The following is a 15,839-nucleotide window of genomic DNA, read 5'->3' as shown; positions in this document are numbered from 1 at the left end:
CGTTCCTTCCTCCCTCCCTTTCCTTTTTCTCTCCTACATGTTGTTTTCTCCACAGAATCCTAAATAATACAAAAGGGAACTCTTAATAACTAGGTCCAGTCAATAAGCAAAATAGACAACTAGAGCCATTATGTGCTAACCAGGATATATGTTGCTCCTAATTAGAACCAAAGAATTGGTGGGGTATGGAAGGAGACTGTAAGTTCTAGGTGAAGAGAGAGGACAGAAGATGCCCGCACTCTCTTTCCTTGGCCCTGGTCTTGAGGTTGATGGGAGAAAGAAGATTTTTTTTTTAAAAACAGCATATTTGATCTCAGGGCCTGGGCACTGTCCCTGAGCTTTTTTGCTCAAGATTAGTATTCTACCACCTTGAGCTACAGCACCATTTTGGTTTTCTGATGGCTAATTGGAGATAGGAGCCTCACAGACTTTTCTGCCCAGGCTGGCTTTGAACCACAATCCCCAGATCTCAGGCTCCTATGTAACTAAGAATACAGGCTTGAGACACCTGTGCCTGGATAAAAAACTGAATTTTAACTGTAACTTAGAGCCAGACATCTTAATTACCATAATAAGACTATTTTGTGTGTCTTAAAGTGACACACAAAAGTGTGTCTTAAAGTTTGTGTTACTCTTTCATAGACATAAAAGTCAGAGGGCATTTCTGTGGTTCTGGGTACAGAGCAATAAATAAGCTCCACAGGAGTGAACTTAGACATATGAAATTACTGGGCTGGGAAGGTGGCTCAGTGGTAGAGTGCTTGCCTTGCATTCATGAGGCCCTGGGTTCAATTCCTCAGCACCACATAAACAGAAAAAGCCGGAAGTGGTGCTGTGGCTCAAGTGGTAGAGCACTAGCCTTGAGCTGAAGAGCTGAGGGACAGCACCCAGGCCCAGAGTTCAGGCCCATGACTGACAAAAAAAAGGAAAAGAAAGAAAGAAGGAAAGGAAGAAAGAAAGAAAGAAAGAAAGAAAGAAAGAAAGAAAGAAAGAAAGAAAGAAAGAAAGAAAGAAAAGAAAGAAAGAAAGAAAGAAAGAAAAGAAAGAAAGAAAGAAAGAAAGAAAGGAAGAAAGGAAGGTGGAAAGAAAGAAGGAAAGAAAGAAAGAAAGGAAGAAAGGAAGGTGGAAAGAAAGAAGGAAAGAAAGGAAGAAAGGAAGGTGGAAAGAAAGAAGGAAAGAAAGGAGGAAAGAAAATATGAAATTACTGACTGACTCCCCACTCAAAGGCCTACAGGCACTACATGAGCGAACAAGCCTGCCACATAGAAGTTCAGCCCTGGGCTCTGGGGTCATGGCCTGGGTTCACCCTATATCAGGGGCAGCTCTAAAGGTCTCTGTTAACTAGGATGAGCTCAAACAGCTCATCATTTTGGCACCAGACCCTACTTCCTCCTCTGCTCACACCTCAGTTAACATGTTTAGCCCACCAGGGCATATGGTAACTGTGAAAGATCTTTAGCACATTCAGTAAGTACTTTACACATTGACTACATATTTGTTGAGCATCTACTCTGTCCCTAGCATTGTTGGAGAGAAGTACAAATATAGAGCTTCTCGCTTCAAGAAACTTGTAATCACATGTAAGCTTTTGAATACCAATCTTCTTAAACTGCATTTTAATCCTCTTTTATATCTATTCTGAGTCAGCCTTTATTATAAATTCTGAGAATTCCAAATTTGATTTCCTCTTTTTTTTCCAAACTTAGCCCTGTGAGTTTCATTCCTGGCCACAAAACCCAGAACAAAGATTTGTTTTGTAGTTTAAATGAAAAGCCACCGATTTTAGATTGAGAAAAGCTGTCCTGGAGATTCAGAATATGAGGCAAACCTCTTCCATTATGCCTAATGCACACAAAAACACACATTCATGCACCCACTTATTGTTATCAGATTTCATTCATATGATTTAGTATTTTTATTAATTTTTAAAGGTTTAAAAGAGGGCTTTGAAAACTAAAATAAATTACTCTTCCTGAGAGACAGTAGTAGTACTGTAATTGTTCTTTGGAAAGCAGAGTGTTAGATGGTCAATCTACATGATTCTCTGAAGACACCGAATTCCACAAGCGATGGCCCATGGAATGGTTTCAGATTTTCTTTCAGGAAAGGCGAGTTAAGATGAAGCTGAGTGGTTAATGTTCTAAAGCTGAAGGTTCCCCATTGGAAGGAAAGAGGGAATGAGGCCACAGGTTTATTCTGAAGTATAAAATCAAGTGCTGATCAATAACAGACGGACTAGAAGCAGATAGGAAAGTCCCCAAGGACTGAGCAGAGATCAGAATGAGACTTGGTACAGCTAAGCCACACAGAAGGGTCATTGTCATAAGTGCAGAGAGGGCTCTTCGCCCTGACTGACTTATTTTCATGAGACAATGAGTTACTGATACACCAGCTCCCCTGCCACCTGTCCTCTCCTATTTCCATTAAGCTGTACTTTAGTTCTCATTTTAGCCAAAGCCAGCTTGATTATCACTTAAGCCTCACTCTCTACCCGTATTTCCAGAACTAAATCAAAGACCATCCAAAGAGACCTATTTCATAAAGAAAATGGAGGTTGGGAATGCTAGTATTTATCTAAGACCAAATATTTCTTTGCTCCCTGTCTGGCAGCAAGTTATTGTCCATAAAAACCAAGCATGCTTCCTGGAATAACTCTTTACTTATTTCCTGTGAAGGTCCACTCTGTGTGCCTCATATAAGCCAAACCACCCTTAACCGCCATCCTGCAGCCTCCCCTCACCAATATCTCAGGAGAGATAGCCAGCGTTGATAAGCTTTTCTTCCCTCAGAACTCACTTAATTCACCTTTCCCCCAAGGATACACATGGTTTCTGCTTCACAGAGTCTCCTTGGCACATCACCAAGCCACTCCTGCTTTGCACTACCAGAATCTCCTGAACTTTATCAGAGATGATACAGATGTAATTAAACCTGAATTCTAGCCTCTCCTTGTGACAACTCCACGGACAATTAATGATGATAAAAGAGCTTGCCAGCTGCTGTCTGACACACCAGTGTGAGCTTCCAACTCCAGTGAAGATGGAGGGTGAAGGGCAGGTCCCTCTGGCTCCATTTCAATCTGTCTTTTATCTCACACTGGCTAAAAGTAACACTTTGGGGGAATTTAGATTCTTTCTTCTCTCCTCTTGGAAATGCCAAACAGACAATTGAGAGAGATGCAGTGTCTTTGAGATAAATAAGAATGCTTCCGGGAAGAGTAATGTAAGCTTTAGTTCCAGGATCGCAGATGCAAACCAATGCTAGAGCAGCAGGCTGAGCGCCCCCTCATGACTCCTGAGGAGAGCATGCTAGCTGCAGGGCCTGGGCCACAGGAACATCCCCATTGGTAAGGAGAGCTCTGGATCAGGGAGGTGTTTCCTGGCCTCTCCCTCAACAGTGCTGCTGCACTGGAAACTAACTTTGGTCACGTTTCTCTCTAAACTCTAGGTTAACCCACAGCTAGAGATCAGTGCAATAAGATACCTGGAAGGACTCCAGAGCTGGGGAGACATGGGCTATGGCAGAAATAACCAGAGAGGAAATAATCAGAGCAAGGAAGATGAGACAGAAGAGGACCCTTTCCCTCCCTCATATTCAAAACCTGGTGCTGAGGTCCCCTGACAACAGCACGGTGGTGCTGCTGGCTTCCCATGTTGCTTTGGGCCTAATAGTGCTTCTGGGGCATGAGAATCTATTTAGATAATTCTCCAAAGGGGGAAAAAAATCCAAATGCTGCATAAACATATGAAATAAATGTTCCACATCACTTGCAATCAAAGAAATGCAAATACAAAACAAGATAGCATGTTCACTTATCAAATGGGTGGTAATTAAAAGGAATTCTAATCTGAAACGGAGGTGGTCAGATGGCCCATCTCTCACAGCTGGAGTGCTAATTGGTACAACCTTTCTCCTGGCAATTTGTAGCAAAAGTCTTAAAACTCTGCATATTTCTTGGCCCACTAATTCCCCTTTCAGGGATATAGACAGAAATTCCAGCAGATTTGAGAACCAAAGTTTCATTAGGGTGTTACTTACAACAAAGAAAAATACAAAAATAAAAGACAACTTTGTTATAAAAGAACATAACCCAATAAATATGAAAACATTCTCTCACCAACTATTACCAGGCAGTAAATGTGAACATTTAAGAGCATTGTTATAAAGTAAAGCTGGTAAAGTATTAACAGTTTATCTTTAGGTAGGAGATTTCAGTGGGCTTTTTAAATTGATCTTCAAAATTTACAATGAACATATAGTAATGAGAAAAAGTAAGTGATATCTATGAATAGATATATAAAATATTGCAAGCATATTAGTCAGAATGGGCTTTATAACAAACAAGCCCCAGCACTACATGGCTTAAAAGAGTGGTTTATTTCTCAGTCACTTTTTTATATCCATTGCAAGTCAGACAAGGACTCATTACCACACCACCTCATTCAGTAACAAAAAAGAAAAGAAAGTCTCCAGAAGAAGGAAGGAAATTATACATGAGCTAATAATGACTCACAACAGAGGTGACACATGACATTTATACTAACATTCAACTGGCCAAAGCCAGTCAATAACCAATCTTACATAATGCAGATAACGGTGTTGATTCCTACATCACACTTCCTAAGAAGAGCACAGAAATATCTGTGAATAAAACTCACCACAAAAACTGGGTTTTTTTTCTTTTTTTAATCTTTTATTTCTTAATTTAATTTTATTGTCAGAGGGGTCACAGTTATATACATAAGGTAGTGAGTACATTTCTTGTCAAACTTGTTTACCCTCTCCCTCATTTTTCTCCCTTTTTCCCTCCCCCTCCAACACACCCCCAAGTTATACAGTTCATTTCCAACATATTGCCTGTGAGTATCCCTGTTGCATTGGTTCACCCTTTGTCCTTTTTCTGACCATTTTGTTGCTCCTCTTCCCTAATTCAGATAAACGTATATACAATACCCAGGGCACCAAAATCAAATACAGTAACAAGAGGGGATACTGACAGGGAAGGTCTGTGTGAGCAGTAAAGATTGGCGCCATCATGCATTAGGGTCATTCACATGACCCTAAACAATTTGATTCTGCATCTCAATTCAGTGTTTGGAATGAGCTATTCCAAGATGGCACTAATGCAGACAGGAAGTTATTTGTAAAGGTGAAAGGAGCCATACAGACCACAGCAGCACTAACGAATACTCTGTCTTTCATGGGCTATAGATTATCCAGAGGAACCCTAGAATTTCTCCACCAGATTTGACAATTTAGCAAAATAACAGGTTGCCAGAGGCTCACGTCTATAATCCTAGCTACTTAGATTTTGTTTTAAAGACAACTGGAGCAGAAAAGTCCATGAGACTCTACTTCCAAAATAACCATCAAAAAGCAAGACTGAGGTGTGGCCCAAATGGTAAAGCAACAGCAAGCCAAGTTTGGCCCAGAGATCAAACCCCAGTACCACCATAATGAAGCAGCATAAAGAATTAGCAAAGTCACCGGGCATCAGTGGCTCACGCCTGTAATCCTAGCTACTCAGGAAGCTGAGATCTGAGGATCATGGTTCAAAGCCAGCCCAGGCAGGGAAGTCCGTGAAACTCTTATCTCCAATAAACCACCAGAAAACCAGAAGTGGTGCTGTGGCTCAAGTGGTAGAGCGCTAGCCTTGAGCTGAAGAGGCTCAGGCCCAGAGTTCAAGCCCCACAACCGACAAAAAAATAAGAAAGAAAGAAAGAAAGAAAGAAAGAAAGAAAGAAAGAAAGAAAGAAAGAAAGAAAGAAAGAAAGAAAGAAAAGAAAGAGAGAGAGAGAAAGAAAGAAAGAGAGAAAGAAAGAAAGAAAGAAAGAAAGAAAGAAAGAGAGAAAGAAAGAAAGAAAGAAAGAGAGAGAGAAAGAAAGAGAGAAAGAAAGAGAAAGAAAGAAAGAAAGAAAGAAAGAAAGAAAGAAAGAAAGAAAGAAAGAAAGAGCAAAGTCAATATAAAGAGTGTTGGGAATTTCTCTCATCTTTTCTACCTAAACATAATTAAAGCTCTTTAAACTCATCAAGAATATTTTTGTAATAAATATGATGTTTTCCTTTTCAGTTTGTATTCCACACATAAATTCTTTTAAAACATCAATTCCAAAATATGACACTAATATTCAAGAACCTAGTATCATAATAACCTGTAAATTCCAACAGTTCATCAAGTTCACTCATAAGTACCATTTAAAAATATTTTTAGATTAATTTTAAAAAAAGCTAATTTAACCCTGAATAACAAGCTAGAATGCAAGATAGTCTGAGAACTAAATCAATTCACATTTTTCTTAGAATATGACTGGAACAAAGCTAAAAAGGAAAGTCAATTACATGCAATGTTGGTTTGCAGCCTGCATTGACAGAAATCTCTCAGGGATGCAGGTAATTACAGAAACTCTAACCCAAGCCAGAATCTTTTTGGTTATCATTGAATCTTTTCATCAGCAACTATGTCTAATTGGCCACCACATCTTACAGATTCTTGACTTCCTAAACACTCCTTTGACCTCATCTTTCCGCTCCATTCTCAATTACTGTGTTCAGGGATTTGTGGTACAACCATCTATTCCTGTGTTTTATTCCTTCCAACTTCCCTCTCCAAACCACCTTCCACAGTACCACAAAATATGCAGTCCTGGTATACTTCTCTTAAAATCTTTCAGGGCCTTCCCTTTGCCTGGGCAATAATGTTTGGACAAGAACAGAAAACTTCTCTCTATAGTTACCCCCATAGAGATACCCCTCCCCCAGCCTAGAGAGAGCTTCTTTTTTTTTTTTTGGTCAGTCGTGGGGCTTGAACTCTGGGCCTGAGCGCTGTCCCTCAGCTCTTCAGCTCAAGACTAGCACTCTACCACTTGAGCCACTTCCAGTTTTCTGGCGGTTTATTAGAGATAAGAGTTTCACAGACTTTCCTGCCTGGGCTAGCTTTGAACCATGATCCTCAGATCTCAGCCTCCTAAGTACCTAGGATTGTACGCATGAGCCACCAGCACCCAGCTTAGAGACCTTCTTTAAACTATGTTCAGTGAAACTAAAACTAAATGTGACCTCAGGAATCACAGGCCAGCTCTGAACTATCTCTGTGCTGACAAGCTCTTTGTGTCTATTTCCAGTCTCACTTCACTGATCATCATACGGCCTGTGCACATTCACCAACCAGATAGCTACCAAACACTGAAACTTCACCTGGCATCCCCTCAACTTTTCCTCTCTCAGTCTTCCTCACCTCATCATTCTTCAAGGGACTCATGCTACAGATCACGATGCTATCCACATCTCCTATTAATATATCAGCAAATGTACCAACTGTACATTCAAAATATGTCCATCATTTGATTACTTCCCACAACTCTACTCACTCACTCCACCACCCTAGTCTAGGTCACCTTTGTCCCTCACTGGCACTATTCAAATAAATGGTGTTCTAGCCTCCACCATTCTCCAGATACTCTAATCGCAACCCAAAACCTAACTTCATGCTTCACTTATTTTATCAGGTGACAGCACCACGCCACCTCAAGACCTTCCCATAGCATCCCCTCTTGCTCAGAATTGAAGCCAGTATCTTCATTATGATGTAATAAACTATTTTGCCTTTCATACAAGAACTGTCTGCCAAGGAAAGCTAAGCCATTTTCACAGTCTGCACTAGCAGCTTTCAAGAATTTGCAAAAGAGAGAGAAAGGCCAATCTGGCACAGCAAGAACCCTCTTCTGTAGAAAGGGCAAACCAAAAGGGGAGAAACAGAGGGTCATAAATGGGCCACTAGGACAAAAACTACTAAAAGGATATGGAAGGGGACCCCTGGGAAGCAGACAAAGAGCCAAATGGTAATAGGACCAACATATAACTGAGTATTGTGATTGGTCAAACTCTTAAGTCCTAATTCTCCTTGACCATTCACTGACCAATACAGCACTTAAATTTTTGTGGAGTTGCAAAACTTTATGGAGTCATCTTTCCTTTCTACATCTCTGTACATACATTTATCTCCTTTACTATATTATGAAGGCCTTGAAATCAGGGGCTATGTTGTAGGCATGTCTGCATCTCCCAGCTACTCTACACACTGGCTGGTACACTGTGGGCATCCAATAAATATGTGCTGATTTTGAAGTCATTGTGCAAGGGGGGTCAACCAGAGGTAGCCATTGAGAACTAGTTTCTCAGAAATTCTTTGGTGGGACATGTGAGGCTCATACTTGAGTTAGACTGATTCCAGAGAGAATTGGAATTCCCAGATTTCCATTAGAGGCAATCACAGTTATAACATCAAGGCATAATCTGGTGTCTAATCACTGGTCTGTGGTGATAGGAAATGTGTCCCAGCCCAATAGACAGAAGGAAAATTGCGAAGAAAGCATTTATGGCTATAAACAATTTTTCTTTATTCCTCATCTGGGTCCTGAGGCCTGTGATTTGGCTCCAATTTTTCATTTGTGGTTGTTTGTTTCAGATAATAAAACTGTTCCTTTAAAATAATGGAGACTATATTGAATCTAAAAATAAGTATCAAAAGACCAAAGTCCCTAAGAGGGAGCAATTATTGCAAAAGGACCAGCCAAGCTCAAACCAGCTGTTAAGGGATCTTGGAACAGGCAAGAGGAGTTGAGACTCCTGTCTGATGAAATCACATGGACAGGTTGACAAAATGAACGAGAGAAAACTTTCCAAATTAGAAAGTACACATATAGCAACAGTGTATACACTGCCCACAAACATGGCTCTTACTTGATCGTTATTAGTAACTAACTATCCAGTATTGTCAAGGCACTTACAAAATGGATAGAAATGAGCATTCAACATATGAGGGAAAAAAAAAACAACCACCACCAAAAAAGCAGAAGGAAGAGCAACTTGGGAATTTCCCAGAGGAATAAAACGAGGGTCTAATTTTGCTGTTGGATATAATAAGTCCCAGTAAGCAAGCAAATGAGAAGTAAGCCAAGTGAATGTGGCTTTCTTTCAATAGTGTTTTTATTTGCTCCCTGATGCATTAAGAGAAAGAAAGTGACAAAAATCATTCCATGCATTTCAAATACAATAGTTACCAGGAGTGTGCGTCTATTTTAGAACTGCCTTCTTCCATGAGGTCTGGACTGGACAATTCACATACACAAGAATATTTATTTTTCTAGAAGCTTCCGTGTGGGTGGCCAAATTCAATGGCTCATGCCTGTAATTCCAGGTACTTGGAGATGGTAGGTCCGAAGGATGGTAGTTCAAGGACAGCTTGAACAAAGTGTCAGCAAGACTCCATCTGAACCAATAATCTAGGAATGACTTTCCTATGATTTCCATGATTCCAGGTAGCAAGAGGCATAGAAGGAGAATAGCAGTTTGAGGCTTAGCCTCAGGGAAAAATGTGAGACCCTATCTGAAAGATAACGAAGAGCATAAAACGGCTCAAATGGTAGAGCACCTGCCTAGCAACACAAGCCCCTGAGTCCAACCCTCAGTCCTACAAAATTTAAATTTAAAAAAGCTTCTGTGTAAAGACAATTTTCTTAGAATCATGGCAGTCATGAACATACATTTTTCCTCTTCCTGAATGACTCTTTGCAAAGTTTAGATTGTTTAAATGATGCTGTTAGATATAATAGTTATTTGATCAACTTTTAAGTATAAAGCAGGTTTACTCATTGTTTATAAACATTTGTTGAGCATCTGCTATGTACTACTATGTACAAGACTCTCAACTAGATGAGGCCAGAACAAATGTCAGTTTTCTATATGCAAAGGGCTCTGGGCCTAGTAGCAGAGTGAGCAGCTGAACAAGGTAAGTGCTATGATAGAGAAACCACAGACTCACGCTATATTGAGGCTGGGCCAGAGCAAGGGCTCGGATAGAAAAGGCTTTCTGTGGAGAACAGAAGATAGGTAGCGAAGGGAAATCCCTCAGCCAGGCAGATTGGGTAGAACTTGTGAAGAAAACACCAGCAACAGCTGCTTGTCAACAACAAAATCAGAGACTAATATTTGTCAAAGAGCTTTTAATATGCCAGATAATAGGCTAAGTAGTTTGAATATGAACTCTCCTTGCATAACCAGGGTTGAAGCATAAAATACAAAAGGCTATACAAAACGGCAGGAGTAGGAATACAATACATAAAATACAAAATGGCTATTGTAGGCAGAATAATGCTCCAAAACAAAGGATGCCAGTATGTTTATCCCTAGAACTTGTGAATGCATCACAATGGCACAATATAGTTTTATAGCAAAAGGGGCTTTGCAGGTAAAATTGAGGTTACAAACCTTAAGTAAGGACCCTATACAAGCCTGGATTATCCAGGTGTACAGATAGCTCAAAACAAAAGAGGAAGCAGGGACTCAGATGTAGCAAAGGAGTCATTCCAAGCATGCCACACTCAAAGGACACAAGCTGACATTGCTGGCTTTGAACATGGAGAACAAGACACAGCCAAGCATCCTGGGAGGCTTGTAAAAATGAGAGTAACCTCAGATAGCAAGAAAATAGGGACCTAAGTACTGCAACTCAACTCTGCCTACCTGAATGAGCCTAGAAGTATATGAGCCCTGCAAATATACCAACTTACGAAGCTGACTTTCAACTTTTTAAGATACAAGCACAAAAAGTAGCTAATCCCCCTGGATTTCTGACCCATAGATCTAGAAGGTAGTGAATTTTTTTTTCAGACAGTAAATTTGTAGTATATAAATAACATCGTGATCTGATTACTTGACAAAGTAAAATTAATAGCAAAACATTACTACTATACCTATATGGGCCAAGAGATTTTCAAATAGTCTCTTAAAATCATGCAAGGATGGTTTTATTCTTTCCATCTCACAGATGAGAAAACTGAAGCATGGAGATTTTTTAACAAGAGTCACCAGTAATAAATAGAAGAATCAGGACTGAGTCCAGGGCTGTGAGGTGCTAATTGTTCTTTGTACAATGTCATACAGCTTCCAGATTATTCTTCACATTGAGTCCAAAGCACTTTTCTCTACATTATCTTAACTGAACTCTGAAATGATCTCTCAGAGAGACAGGGCAAGATATTCACCTGACACACACACCTCGCTTTTTCCTACAAATGGAGCACCCAGTGCCAAAGTAAATTGTGAGCTGTCTATTGTCAATGGTAAAAACACAGACCTTCCAAACCCTAAGCTACCCATTCCATTCTACCTTCGCAGTACAGAGAAATACCCACCACATGTGAGCTAGGAAGAGCCAAATGTGCTGCAAACACACACACACACACACACACACAATCACAAAGGCCATGGAAATGGACTGCTGTTATAGAAGAAAACCCTGATGCACCTAGATGAGAAATCAATGCTGTAAGTGAAACGAAAACCTATATCTACACTAGGGTTCTTTACTCCACTTACGGTGATAATTATCAATAAATGCTGTAATATGAGTCTGGTGAAGACAGCCACAACCTCAGTGTTTTCCACAGCTGTGTTGGTGACCAGCTGTGATGTTTCAAATGCCTCATTGTTACTCAGTTATTTAATGTTGGAGTTTCTAAAGCCATTTTGCACCTGTGGCTTTTAAGGGAGTAGGAAAGAAAAGGGAGGGAGGGAGAAAGGAACAGAGGAAGAAAAGGAGGGAGGGAGGAGGGGAGGAAGAGAGAGAGGGAAGGAGGGAGGGAGGAAGATAGAGAAAGGAAGAAGGAAGGAAGGAAAGAGAAAAAGGGAGGAAAGGAGGGAGGAAAGAAGGAAGGAAAAGAGGGAAAAAGTGAAAGGGGAGGGGGGAGAGGGCAATCTCATCTCAATTCTGGGAAGGCTCCTCAAAGAAATACACTTTATCTATAGAACAATCTATTTTTTTCTGGGAGGTCTTTTTGAAACATTTTTGTGGGACAGACAGAATGATATGCCCTGACTATATAGACCTAAAGGACTATGCAAGTCCTGCTTTGAGTCACTTAGTCTCTTAAGTAGACAGACAATAAATACTTTAGCAAATGAATACCTTAGTTGTATTTGAAAGATACATAAAAGACAATAACAGGGGGTGGCACTGCTCAAAAAGAAATGCACTCATTATTACAACTTATGTAAATGTAACCCCTCAGGACACCACCTTTACAATAATCTTTAAAGGACATTAACAGGGCATAGATGGCATAGAAGTACCTATTTGAAGAATGTTTGAAATTGAGGGAAGAGGTGACACTGTTCAAAAAGGAATGCACCGCTACCTGATTTAGGTAACTGTGACTCCTCTGTACATCACCTTTACAATAAAAATTTTAAAAATAAAAATAAATAAATAAAAAGAATGTTTGAGGCAGAGGTTTTGCTCATAGGGCTTAGAGTATCAGGCTTCTGCATTGTCCAATGATGAGCTCTCTCCCACATAGCAATTCCTGAAAACTGTGCCATGTATGGCTAAGGTCCTAATCATCTGTGAAGAGATTTTCAATAGACAAAGGCCAGTGTTGCTGGAAGGTAGGAGTAGAGGAGTATGATTACTTTTCCAGCTGTACTAGACTCAGAGCATAGCTGAACTCAGAGCATAGAACTTCTAAGCGGGTACTCTACCATTTAAGCCATGTTCATGGTCCTTTTTTGCTATTAATTTGTTTTTCAGATAGGATCTCACCCTTTTATTCATGTTAGCCATGAGCCACAGATCTTGATCCTCTTATCTCTAGCTGGGATTGCAGGTGTACACCACCATGAACAGTGGAGGTACAGATAATTTAGTTCCTACAAAATATACCTGATCTACTCTGTTAGTTTGAATTTGGACTGTTTCCTTAACCACTCTGTGTCCATTTCTATATAGGTTTGTGTTGATGAATGTAAATCACCAACTGATACTCAGAACATATGAACTACTCAATAAATACAAACTGTTTATGGAATAGAGTTATAACTTGAAAATATTAGCTATCTTAAGGATGTGTCTTCCCTAAAAAGTGAATCAAAATGAACTATGCCTACTATTAGGTCTACAATGGGAATAGAACTATCTCACTATCAATTATTCCCCTACAAAATAATGCATACTGTTTGGGGTTGGATTGTCCCCCTGATGTTATATGTTGATGCCCTAACCCCAGTATTTCAGACTGCAACTTTATTTGAAAATGGGCCACTGCAGGTGTAACTAAGATGAGAGTGGGCCCTAATTCAATGTGGCTCATGTCTTTCTACAAGGAGCTACAATGAAACACAAGACCTCACTATGCCTAGCAGAGAGGCCTAAAACAGATCCACAGAAGCACCCAGTCCTCCCAGAAACTTAAATGTGGACTCTACTCTCCAAAATTATGAGACAAATTTCTGTTGCTACCAAGTTTGTATCATCTTGCTGCAGCAGCACTAGCAAATGAATCCATTTTCTTCAAGTGCAGGAAATGTATGCTGCTTAACTCCAAGTTCCCATTATCAAGCAGAGGGTCTGGTATGCAGTAAGTGCTTCATAAACATGCATTGAGTGGCTGGGAACCATTGGCTTATACCTGTATTCCTAGGTCTCAGGAGGCTGAGATCTGAAGGTTGTAGTTTGAAGCCAGCCTTGACAGAAAAGTCCTTGAGCTTCTTTTCTCCTATTCACCACCAAAAGCCAGGAGTAGAACTGTGGCTCAAGTGGTAGAGTGCTCATCTTGAACAAAAAAGGGGCCAACAACAGCACCCATGCCCTGAGTTCAAGCCCCAGGACCAGCACCAAAACTCCAAGATATGGAAACAAGAGGTTTTTTGTTTTTGTTTTTAATGTGCTGTGTGAAGCTATTTCTTTTGTTCCCCTTCATGCCCCTGCCTTTGGTTTATCCCCTGTTGTCACTGTTTTTTTTTGGGGGGGGGTCCGGTCTTGGGGCCTGAACTCTGGGCCTGGGCACTGACCCTCAGCTCTTCAGCTCTACCACTTGAGCTACAGCGCCACTTCCATTTTTTTTTTCTTTTTTGCTTATGTAGTGCTGAGGAATCGAACCCAGGGCCTCAGGCATGCAAGGCAAGCGCTCTACCACTGAGCCACCTTCCCAGCCCCTTGTCACTGTTGTTTATTCTGGTACCCTGTGTCTTATACATATGGTTATTTGATTTGGAGAAGGAAGGAGAATAACAAAATGGTAAGACAAAGGAAAAAGGGTGAACCAATGCAACAGCGATTCAAGATACTATGTTGAAAATGAACTTTACAACTTGAGGGGAGGGGAGTCAGGAGGGAGGGAAAGCGGGAGAAAATGAGAGAGGGGAGTAACAATGTTCGACAAGAAAATGTGCTCATTACTTATGTAACTGTAACCCTTCTGTACATTACCCTAACAATAAAATAGAAAAGAAAGAAAACATGCATCAAGTGAATTAATAAATGCATACACATCTACTGTAGTGGCTCATAATCTCAGACATGTAGAGGAAAAAAGGTTGAGACTATGAAAGTCCTCAAATATAGCCGGTGGTGATATGTATAGTGGAGATGTTCCACCAAATATAAGATTACCCTCCCTAAAGACTTAACCAATGTTACAATGAAGAGGAACTCATCAGAGCTCCCATTGGAGGGAGAAAGCTCATTGGCCTGGTGTCCATCTCTATGAGGTGGGTTCAGGCCCTCCCATCGCCTCAGGCCAGGATCACGCGTCCATCCCTAGAAGGGTGCTCCCAAGAATAAGCAGCATCCATAAAAGTAAAGGGAACCAGAGAGCAAACAAGAAGATGGTCGAACAGAAACTACTATCCCGGGGCATCAGGTACTCAGGCATAGCTTCTCTGAAGGGGACTGGTATTGAGGCAAGGACACAAAGCTCTCCAGTCCCTGTGACATGAGGGGATGCTAAATCCTGAGCCCTCACCGGGGGGAAGGAGGAACACAAGGCCTCTCCCCAAATGTAAGGAGCCAAAGGCTAAGCTTGAGGAAGAATATACCACATCATAGAAAGGTCCCAGGGAAAGAGAGAACACCAGTATAGAAGGAGTAGAAAATGTTACTGTCCCTAATTTTATAGACGAAGAGAAGAAAGAAAAAGAGCTGCTGCAATTGAACTGTGTTAATTGGCTGCTGACGCTACACTGTTCAGATTTGCCAGGTAATTGTTCAGTTCTCCATTTCATTTCATCTGTGTAGCGAGAGCTCTGGAAGTACCTTGGAAAGGGGGAGGGACTTGAGAACTGATTAGGGGAAATCACTCCTTGCAAGCCTTAGGTTATTCTTGTTAAAAATGATGCCAGTAAAAAATCATAATTAAAATGAGAACACGTTGAGTATCAAGGGCCCCTTTCCTTGAGTGGGAAATAAATTTTAACAGCTACCTTAGCTAAGGAACCCAACACATTTGACCTTCCAATAAGGGTAAGCAGAGTTTTCTATCAGCATGAAATAGAAACTATAAATCAAGGGTTTCATATCTAAAGTCCAAGCCAGCTCCAGTGAGTAAAATTCCATTCTCCAACCTGGTGGTGTGGGGTTTTTTGTTGGTTGGGTTTTTCTTGTTTTTTTCTGCCTGGCTACCAGACTATCTTGACTCTGGAACTAGTATATGGATGCTGCTCCTTCATCTTAAATCTGTGAAACTACCATCACGAACTGCAGTCTTGACGACTTGTGACATACTATCCAAGATAAAGGCACTGGTCAATAATAAATAAGCCTGTGTGCAAGATTCTATCAAGTATGGACAGTTGTGATGGAGCAGAGAGGAACAGAAGGTTCAAGACAGGGTTGAGGGAGGATTGTGAAATGATCCTGAGGTGGAAGCAGCAGCAGGAAGCACAGAGGAGCATTAGCTCAAGTGCCTTTTGAAGACAAGTTAATGTGGGTGAATTAATTTACCTGATTCGGGTACAACGCAACTATGCCTTCCCAGAGCCTAGATTTTTTTTTCCCCAAACAAAGT

The sequence above is a fragment of the Dipodomys ordii genome, unplaced genomic scaffold, assembly GCF_000151885.1.
Source record: "Dipodomys ordii isolate 6190 unplaced genomic scaffold, Dord_2.0 Scaffold27, whole genome shotgun sequence".
NCBI lineage: Eukaryota > Metazoa > Chordata > Mammalia > Rodentia > Heteromyidae > Dipodomys > Dipodomys ordii.
Note: the sequence above shows the minus strand (reverse complement) of the source record.